The 10489-nt window shown below is 40.9% G+C and overlaps 1 protein-coding gene and 1 pseudogene across 1 annotated transcript in view; one reads left to right on the top strand and one right to left on the bottom strand.

The window, feature by feature from the left end:
- Positions 1-2464, bottom strand: part of LATS1 (large tumor suppressor kinase 1) — a 35624-nt gene extending 33160 nt beyond the window's left edge. The window contains exon 1 of the mRNA XM_069489228.1: positions 2428-2464. The gene's annotated coding sequence lies outside the window, so the exon portion shown is untranslated. The remainder of the gene's footprint in view (positions 1-2427) is intronic.
- LOC138396003 (uncharacterized) lies at positions 2257-2930 on the top strand (annotated as a pseudogene).
- The last annotated feature ends 7559 nt before the right edge of the window (positions 2931-10489 follow it).

A 10489-nucleotide genomic window follows, 5' to 3' on the forward strand; every position in this document is an offset into this window, starting at 1 on the left:
CTCACCTCTCAAAGTGCTGTGATTACACAGGTGTGAACCACTGCACCCAGCTATCACTCATTTTTTGAAGGGGCACTTAAATTGCTTAGACTGAATAGATTAAATCTCCCTTTTCTGGCAAGTTTAGATCCTCATCAAAAATACAAATGTCAGTAAATCCAAACAAATATTGTTGATTAGTTGGTCCAACTTAGGAAAAAACGAGGTACAATCACATAGTAAGACTTCAAAGTGTTAACTTGGGTTGAATTAAATTTATTAAAAAGGTAGCCTACCTGGGCCTGGTGGTGTATGCCAGTAGTCCCAGCTACTGGGCAGGCTGAGGTAGAAAGATCACTGGAGCCCAGGAGTACAGCCTGGGCAACATAGTAAGACCCTGTCTCTTAAAAAAAAAAAAAAAAGTGCCCTGCATCAATGCTTTGACTAGGTAAGTTATGAAAATAGCAACAATAATATGTACTGTTTCTTTCTTAGCAGCATAGTCTTAGTTGTTTAGACAGCAACATTCAAGAATCTCTGCACACTGACATTTTCTTCCATTCACTTTCTAAGAATTAACTGTCTGATCAAAAGTGAAAACAATCACTATTATATTTATCTTCATGCTGAAAAATAATTGCCATCTCTACTTGACAAAATGTTATTCAATAACTAAATAATTATTGTGGTGTATAAAAATCCCCTAATATGACAGAGTGTGGTGGCTCATGCCCGTAATCCTAGCATTCTGGGAGGCTGAGGTGGGAGGATTGCTTGAGGTCAGTACTTCAAGACCAGCCTGAACAAGAGCAAAACCCTGTCTCTACCAAAAATAGAAAAAAATCAGCCAGGCATGGTGGGGTGCACCTGTAGTCCCAGCTACTCTGCAGGGGGGGTGCTGGGCTGAGGCAGGAGGATCACTTGAGCTGAGGAGTTTGAGGGTGCAGTGAGTTATGATGACGCCACTGCACTCTAAGGGGGGTGACAGAGCAAGACTCTGTCTCGGGGAAAAAAAAAATCCCCTAATACAAACTTCTAATGTTCTAAAATTATAATCAAATATAACTAAATAACCACAGTTAGAACTGTTATATTTATGCAGAATAACATATTTATACAGAATAACAAGGACCAGCAATGAAAACAAAAAAATAAAAAATAAAAACCTATAGAATTCAAGCCAGATATCACACATAAAATATGTAGTGTAAGTATTTTTTATTTGCTTTTGGAGAGCAGCAAGGCATATTCAATCAATATTCGGGCATAGAAAGAATGTGCCTTTTCCAGCATGGGCCATGATCTAGTTTCTTGCAATAGCAGCTGATCACAGGAACACAATGCTACTTCTTTTACTGCTCAATCAGTCAAATTCCTCCACTGCCTTAGGGAATCAACTAGCCCATTCTACCTTATTTAAAAGAAAGAGATAATCTTAGTTAAAACAATCACCAAAGTAAGCACCTTACCAGAGAACATTCATTCCAATCATGTCTTACCTTTTCTTCCTCATGGAGGAAAATTGATAAAAATTTTTAACCTTCAATAAATAATCCATAAAGATCTGACAAGCTTCGTTATCCCAGCATTCAAATCCATTTCCCAAACTGAAGTGATAAAATATTATTTGTGTGCATGAGATTATACGTATTGCTCACTAGATTTACGAATAACTTCTAGACGATGATACATATTTTAAAAAGCCATATTAACATATAAGTCGACAAACATTAAACTTTTCTTTCCTTAGAAAATCACTTTCTAGAAGTCAGAGAGAATGAGGATATATCAAGCCATCTGAGAGTTATTCTTCGAGCTACAAATTGTTTCAGGTTACAATAAACAGTGTCCCCTTACTTGTATTTCCTTCATTTTCTGTAGTTATATACGTCCTCCTACTCCATAAAGACCCCCTCCAACTCTCCCACCACTTCCAACTATAAACACTAACCTAACATTACAGTGGCCTAGAAATAGAGATTCCAAGGATTTCTTTAAGGTATACCCAGGATCAGGGTCCTCTGGGATCCAAAGAACTGTAGCTCTTTTACTGCAATTTTCCTTCAGAATCACCTTTCGCGTTCCTTCCCTCCTAGACACCGCTGCCTCGGGTGTGTTGGGGGTGGGGTGGGAAGGAGTCAGTCCGCGCGAGGCCGCCAGCAAGACAGGCTCTTCCCTGCCTAACCTGCACCCCCAGGCCGAAAAGCCTGGGGCTATTCCTGCAGCACCCGGCGCGGCCAACCCTCGCTTCCCCAAGGCAGGGCTCAGCTCAGGTCAATGTAACCAGCCAAGGCAGGCCCGGACCGGGTCGGCTCTGCCCGCCAGTCCGCAGCAGCCCCTGGACCCCCGCCAGCGGGGATGGGCGTGGGCCCCGGCGGCCACCGCCCCGCCAACTCGGGCTATGGAGGAGAGAGTGAGCCCCTCCCGCTATGCCGGCCCCGGACCTACCTGCAGGGGAGACCAGGGCTTCTGGACAGCGGCCACGGGCCCGAGGGCGGGCGCCGAGGCGACCGGAACCCGTTTCAAGAGATCCCAAGTATTCCTCGTGCGGCAGGGCGGGGAGAGACGTCGGGGGGCTGCCGCAGGCCAGCGCAGCCCGTCGCGGGGGTCGCGGGGACCTGGCTCTCCCCTTAGCACCAGGCCACCGCCACCGCCGCCATTTTGCCTTCCACTCCGTGTCGCCGCCGCACTCCGCTGCAGGTTTCCCGGATGTGGGCATTTCCCGGCGTCGCTTGCGCGGGGGCCGAGAACTGGGGGCTTCTGCCCGCCGGGCCGCCGGGAGCGAGTGCCGCAGTGGCCTCTGGCCTCGCCGGTCACCTGCTGCTCTGAGAGTTCGTGAGCGTCGCCTCACGGCGCTCCCGCTGGCCACTGCCCAGATGACTCGCCCGCGTTCGCGGGGCACGGCTCTCTGCCGCCCAAGCCCACTCGGTTTATTCAGTCTCTCCCATTGAGTATTTTATCTGAACGGAGAGAGTACGGATGCGCATTTCAAAGAGCTTCATTCTCAGAAGGAAACAACAGTGAGTTGCTCTCTGAAGCGTCGCTGTGGACATCAGGATTCGAGGGCTTTGAAATAAAATTTTATCCTTGCTTAGAACTCTTTCTAGGAATAAATCTGTGAGCTTCGAACATCCGTATTTTCTGTGTCAGCCAGATAACATAATCTTGAATTAGGACCGACTGATTGACAGAGTTTAGAGATCTTTGTCAACTGAATCCGTAGACGAGGAGGTCATTATTGCCATAATTGGAATAAGGTGACGGTGTGAGAAGAGGTTTTATTTATCGTTAAGTTTGTAATGGAAAATAAAAACCTCAGGACCCGCCCCCCGCAAAACGCCTTATACCAAAGGGAAAGTCAAGCCTGGAGGCGGAGTCATACAACACCCCCTTCCAAATGAATAGCTTTTACTAACATTATGCATTACAGAAAGGTAAAAGGTCTCAGGAATCATTCATAAGGAAATTCTTCGCTGACCTCCCATAAACAAGGACATGCCAATTGTAACTGTAGGTCTGCAGGCTAAGTCTAGCTCCTAAAACTAAAGTCTGTTTGATTCCACATTGATAATGTTGATTCCAAGCTTATCTTTCCAGGTGCAGGACAGAGACAAGAGGAGATCAGTCATTCCTCCACCAACCCAGAGACATCTACATAACTGATTATTCCTTTACTCTCTTTTTCTCTTCAAACATTCACCTTATCTTGTATAAAATATAGATTTCCTGGGCACTAACTAAAGCCTCACAAGAATGTAACCATTTGTCTTGCTACCTACCTGCCCCTCTTCCTACACCCCCCCCCCCAACATTAAAGGAAACGTATAAATACTAAACCTCCTAAAAACCTCTTCTAATAAAAGTCACAGATACATCTGTGGCTTGTGTGTTCCTCCCTCCGTGCCCCCTCCCCTGCAGCCCCCGCAGGCACTCTAAAGCTGGCTTTAATAATCCTCCATTGATTGTGATCCTTGCCTAGTCACTCATTTTGGGTTGTCAAGTTGAATGGGAAGTCTGGGATAGAATCATTGGGTTTCTGATGTTTGTAGGTGCCATCCACCCTTCGTAAAGAGTGCCTTTGCCAATTTTGCCTCGTACAGTTAGTATTTTAAAATATCTCTTCATAATTTTTCTATTAGAGATTATAAAAATAAAATATTAATATTAAAGACATTTCTCTGATGTTAAATTAATGACTGGCTACTGTATCCAGAAATTCAAATGTGGAAAATCTCCATTAAAAGATTACATTCCCAAGAACATTTGGTTGAAAATCTATTTTCCACAAGCAGAAACTTTGTAAAAGATAGAGAATATGACTCAAGGTACATCACTAAATAGTCCGGGTCTTACTTTTTTTAACTGAATGACTAAGTAACCTATGATGTCCTTTTTAGCCCTAAAATTACATGAATTATTTGAATCTAATACGTTCACAGGCCTGTTTGCCCTGTCCAGAAGCATTATGTATCTGGAAGAGCATCTTGCCCCAAGAGTCCTGTCACCTGTCACCAACCCATGGAACTTCTTCACTTGAGTGCCTCAATGCTCTGTAAGCCTAAAGGAAAGTATTTCCACAAACTTTTTTTTAAAATTTATTTTATTTTATTTTATTTATTTATTTATTTTTAAAAAGTTTTTTTTTTTTTAAGTTTTTTAGAGACAGGGTCTCGCTCTGTTGCCCAAACTGGAGTGCAGTGGTGCAATTAGAGCTCACTGTAGCTTCAAACTCCTGGGCTCAAGCGATCCTCCTGCCTCAGCCTCCTGAGTAGCTACGACTAAAGGCTAATTTTTAAATATTTTTGTAGAGACAGGGGTCTTGTTATGTTGCCCAGGCTAGTCTTGAACTCCTGGCCTTAAGCAATCCTCCTGCTTTCACCTCCCAAAGTGCTGGGATTACAGGTGTGAGCCAGGTGTGAGCCACCTGGCCCTCCACCAACTATTGTCTTTAGGAAATTTCCTAGATAAATCAGTGTGTAGGAGTAGAAGGTTTAACTCCTGTGAAGCAGAGGGAGAGATGAGCAGGGAAAGGAGAGAAGGAAACAACAAGATGAAAAGTGGCTGAGACTGTGGGTGGGGATGGTGATGAAAGGCTGGGAAATACTGTGGGTGCTGGATGTCTAACAATGGTGATACCTGCCATGGCATTTGAAGGTCTTTGTATTACTGTGATGGAAAACCCTTGGTCCACCTTCAGCTACTTCAGCTCTTTAATGCTTCGTGGGAGTGGGGCTTGTTGGTTTCATTTTGTTTTTAGCAATAGATATAGAGGCTAGATTTCATGCTTGGGTGATTGCTGGTAGGAACAGGGACAGCATACATGGAAGTAGTATTGACACCAATGTGGCCCTGAGAACAGAAGCCCTACCAGATATTCATGCAATCTTAGGGGAAGACTCCAAGCTATGTGCAGCCCACACTTAAGTAATAGGGAATTGTGCTCCACCACCTTGAGGGCAGAGAGTCTCAATAAATTATTTGGAATTCTGCAGATTTTTCTCTTCTCCCACATTTATTTATTCAAATTTATTTATATTGGTACAGATTTATGGTTATTTTATACTTTGGGTATTTTGTTGCTCAAATTGTTTTAGTTTTGGCCTTTGGGAGTTGACTTGTGTTCCTTTGACATACTCCAATTAGTTTATTTTTTTATTTTTTTTAATAACTTCCATTTTCTGGCACTGTAATATGCTCTAAGCTATCTTATAGATTTCCTGTCCCGGTCCTGGAATCACCATTTCTCCAAGGAGCCCTGGTTTCTTTTGTTGGAAAATGGTATTAAAAACTAAATCTGGGCCGGGCGCGGTGGCTCACGCCTGTAATCCTAGCACTCTGGGAGGCCGAGGTGGGCGGATCGTTTGAGCTCAGGAGTTCGAGACCAGCCTGAGCAAGAGCGAGACCCCATCTCTACTAAAAATAGAAAGAAATTATATGGACAGCTAAAAAAATATATATATATAGAAAAAATTAGCCGGGCATGGTGGTGCATGCCTGTAGTCCCAGCTACTCGGGAGGCTGAGACAGGAGGATCGCTTGAGCCTAGGAGTTTGAGGTTGCTGTGAGCTAGGCTGACGCCACGGCACTCACTCTAGCCTGGGCAACAGAGTGAGACTCTGTCTCAAAAAAAAAAAAAAAAAAAAAAAAAAAAAAACAAACTAAATCTGCAGGCACGATGTGCTCCCTGCTACTGGGGTATCATTGATTCTAGGACCTCTCTGGCTAAATTTTTAAAATTTAAGTGTATTCCACACTATTCAGGGGTAAAAACTGTGTTTGATTTGTTGCTGCTATTATGATGATTTTTTTTTTTTTTCTTGAGACAGAGTCTTGCTTTGTTGCCCGGACTAGAGTGAGTGCCGTGGCATCAGCCTAGCTCACAGCAACCTCAAACTCCTGGGCTTAAGCGATCCTACTGCCTCAGCCTCCCGAGTAGCTGGGACTACAGGCATGCGCCACCATGCCCGGCTAATTTTTTTTTTATATATATTTTAGTTGGCCAGATAATTTCTTTCTATTTTTAGTAGAGACGGGGGTCTTGCTCTTGCTCAGGCTGGTCTCGAACTCCTGACCTCGAGCGATCCACCCGCCTCAGCCTCCCAGAGTGCTAGGATTACAGGCGTGAGCCACCGCGCCCGGCCATGATTATTTTTTGAGACAGTGTCTCACTCTGTCACTCAGGCTAGAGTGCAGTGGTGTCATCATAGCTGTTACAGCTATTATTTTTATAGTCTAGTATTAATTATAGTTTAGTTTCATATATCCATGGCCCATGCAAAACTCATTTTGCAAATTAATGCATTTCTGATGGCTGTGTGTTAGGTTGGTCTGTTAGCTACTGCCCACATAGTTTAGTCATGACAGTTTGGAATTGAATATTATTATTTTAAAAATTATTATGGGTACGTAATACTTGTATATCTTTATAAAGTACATGTGATGTTTTGATACAGGCATACAATGTGAATTAATCAAATCAGGGTAATTGGAGTATCAGTCACCTCAGGCATTTATCATTTCTTTGTGTTAGGAACATTCCAATTCCACTCTTTTAGTTATTTTAAAATATGCCCTTATTGATGACTATAGTCACTTTGTTGTGCTATCAAATATCATTCATTCTATCTATCTAACTATATTTTTGTACCTGTTAACCATCCCCATTTTATTCCCCCCACCCCTGCTACCCTTCCCAGCCTCTGGTAACCATCATTCTACTCTCTGTCTCCATGAAATCAATTGTTTTTAATATTTAGTTCTCACATGTGAGTGAGAGCATGCAAGATTTGTCTTTCTGTGCTTGGCTTACTTCACTTAACATAATATTCTCCAGTTCCATCCATGTTGCTGCAAACGGCAGGATTTCATTATTTTTGTGGCTATATAATATTCCATTCTGTATGTGCACCACAATTTCTTTATCCATTCATCCATTGATGGACACTTAGGTTGATTCCAAATCTTGGCTGTTGTTAATAGTGCTGTAATAAACATAGGAGTGCAGATATTTTTGCAATATCCTGATTTTCCCTCCTTTGGATATATACTAGCAGTGAGATTGCTGGGTCATATGGTAGTTCTATTTTCAGTTTTTTGAGGAACCTCCGTACTGTTCTTCATAGTGGTTGTGCCAGTTTACATTCCCACCAACAGTGTATGAGGGCTCTCCTTCCTTCACATTCTCACCAGGTTTTGTTATTGCCTTTTTGATAAAAGCCATTTTTAACTGGGATGAGATGATATCTTTTGATTTGCATTTCTCTGATAACCAGTGATACTAAGCATTTTTTCATATACCTGTTGGCATTTGCATGTCTTCTTTTGACAAATCCTTTGCCCGTTTTTTAATCGAATTATTTGATTTCTTGCTATTGCATTATTGGAGCTCCTTACATATTCTTTAGTCCCTTGTCAGATGAGTAGTTTGCAAATACTTTCTCTCATTCTGTGAGTTGTCTCTTCCCCGTGTTGACTGTTTCCTTGACTATGCAGAAGGTTTTTAGCTTGATGTGATCCCATTTCTCCAATTTTGCTTTGGTTACATTACTCGAGAAATCATTGCCCAGACCAATGTCCTGAGCGTTTCCCCAATGTTTTCTTTTAGTAGTTTGATAGTTTCAGGTCTTAGATTTAAGTCTTTATTTTGATTTGATTTCTGTATGTGGTGAGAGATAAGGGTCCATTTTCACTCTTCTGCATATGGATATCCAAGTTTTCCCAGCATCATTTTTTAAATTTTTAAATTTTTGAGACAGAGTCTTGCTCTGTCACCTGGACTAGAGTGCAGAGGCATCAGCCAAGCTCACAGCAACCTCAAACTCCTGGGTTTAAGCGATCCTCCTGCCTCATGCTCCCAAGTAGCTGGGACTACAGGCACACACACCACGACATCCAGCTAATTTTTTCTATTTTTAGTATTTTTTTTTTTTTTAGTTGACTGGCTATTTTTTTATATTCTTAGTAGAGACAGGGTCTCGCTCTTGCTCAGGCTGGTCTCAAACTCCTGACCTCAATCAATCCTCCTGCCTCAGCCTCCCAGAGTGCTAGGATTACAGGCATGAGCCACTGTGCCCAGTCCAGCACCATTTATTGAAGAGACTGTCCTTTCCTTGCTCTATGTTCTTGGCATCTTTGTTGAAAATAAGCTCACTATGAATGTGTGGATTTATTTCTGGGTTCTCTATTCTGTTCCATTGGTCCATGTGTCTGTTTTTATGCCAGTACTATGCTGTTTTGATTAGTATAGTTCAAATTCTGTAGTATAATTTGAAGTCAGATAATATGATTCCTCCAGTTTTCTTCTTTTTGCTTATCACTGCTTTAGCTATTCTGGGTCTTTTGTGGTTCCATATAAATTTCAGATGATTTTTCTATTTCTGTAAAGAATGCCATTGATATTTTGATGGGGATTGCGTTGAATCTGTAGATTGTTTGGGGTAGTATGGACATTTTAGCAATATTAATTTTTCCAATCCATGAGCATGGACCATCTTTACATTTTTTTGTGTCCTCTTCAATTTCTTTCATCAATGTTTTGTAGTTTTCATTATAAAGACCTTTCACCTCTTTGGTTAAGGTTATTCCTAGGTATTTCATGTTGTTTCTTGGTATTGTAAATGGGATTACTTTCTTGTGTTTTTTTTTTTCAGATTGTTTACTGTTGGCACATAGAAATGTTACTGAGTTTTGTATATTGATTTTATATCCTGCAACTTTACTGAATTTATTAGCTGTAATAGTTTTTTTTTTTTTTTTTTTTTTGGTGAAGTCTTTAGGTTTCGCTAGATATTTTTTTTTAAGGGATACTCACCACTATACAAATGAGGATCTAGATATTATTTTTAAGTAATAAATATTTTTTACCTCATCAGCAAGCTTTTAGTCATTCTTCTCCTGTACCTCCTAGGGTTTCCTACCCTCTTTGTACATCTCTAATGTAGGGCAATGTTTCAATGCTATGACGACTGTAGTCTAGGACCTAGCTGTTAGTTGTTCTACATTGCCTTTTAACATTAATGGTGGTTTAGCAAGATATTAATGAAAGAGTTCAAATAGTTGCATATCATATTTTGGGCCTCACCAGGTTTCATATCTGTAAAAGAGCACTACTACTGCTTCAGACCTTCTGTTAGTTTGAACCAGATATCATATTGATACCTTAAGTTTAAATGACGGCTTGATATAAACTATACACTGGTAAAGTATGTATATTTGTTGGACAAGACTCTAGAGTAGATCAATAAAAGGATGTTTCCACAATATTATTAAACAGAAGTATTATTCATAAGAGACAAGGAATTTTTCAGTTGTCAAATTTTTGATAGGATAGTTATAGCCCAGATATTTTCTCACAAGAGCCTCATAAGCAATTTAAATAAATGGAGCAGAATGTCAATAAACTAGTTTAGTTTACAAATACTTCAAGAACTGTAGGCAAATACCAAGATTCATGTGCCAGTGATAATTGAGAAGATTCTAACAGTGGGTCTAAGACCGTCAGTCCGTTTAACATCTGCACTTACCACTGGGATCAAAGTGTAGAGAGCATGATGGGCAATTCTGAAAATAATTAGCTTCTACAAAAGAGTTAAATAAAATTGTTAGTCCTTTCCTATAATGAAACAAAATTTGTCTTAGAACAAGAAAATAAGCCTATCATAAGGATCAAAAACCATCTGCATTAACTCAGGGAAATGGGAACCATGGCTTAGTAGTAGTATGTGTGAAAATTTAAGGGTCTAAGTTCAACTAATCAGCAGTCTAAAATGTCAGAATAGATAAAATAAGCTGAGACAGCATTACAAAGGAATATCGTAACTAGAACCAGGTTGGGAAGGTTTATCATAATCTCAGCAAGGCAAACACCACCTTGAAAAGTGTTCATTTTCCAAATCACACTTAACAAATTAACTGCCACACTAGAAAAAAAATTGTTTCCCTGGGGCCATGGTGTTTTATTAAAACAAAACAATCCTTGTTTTATTGTTTTCTGTGAGTTTTATGCAATGCA

Source organism: Eulemur rufifrons, chromosome 15 (genome assembly GCF_041146395.1).
Source record: "Eulemur rufifrons isolate Redbay chromosome 15, OSU_ERuf_1, whole genome shotgun sequence".
NCBI classification, from domain to species: domain Eukaryota; kingdom Metazoa; phylum Chordata; class Mammalia; order Primates; family Lemuridae; genus Eulemur; species Eulemur rufifrons.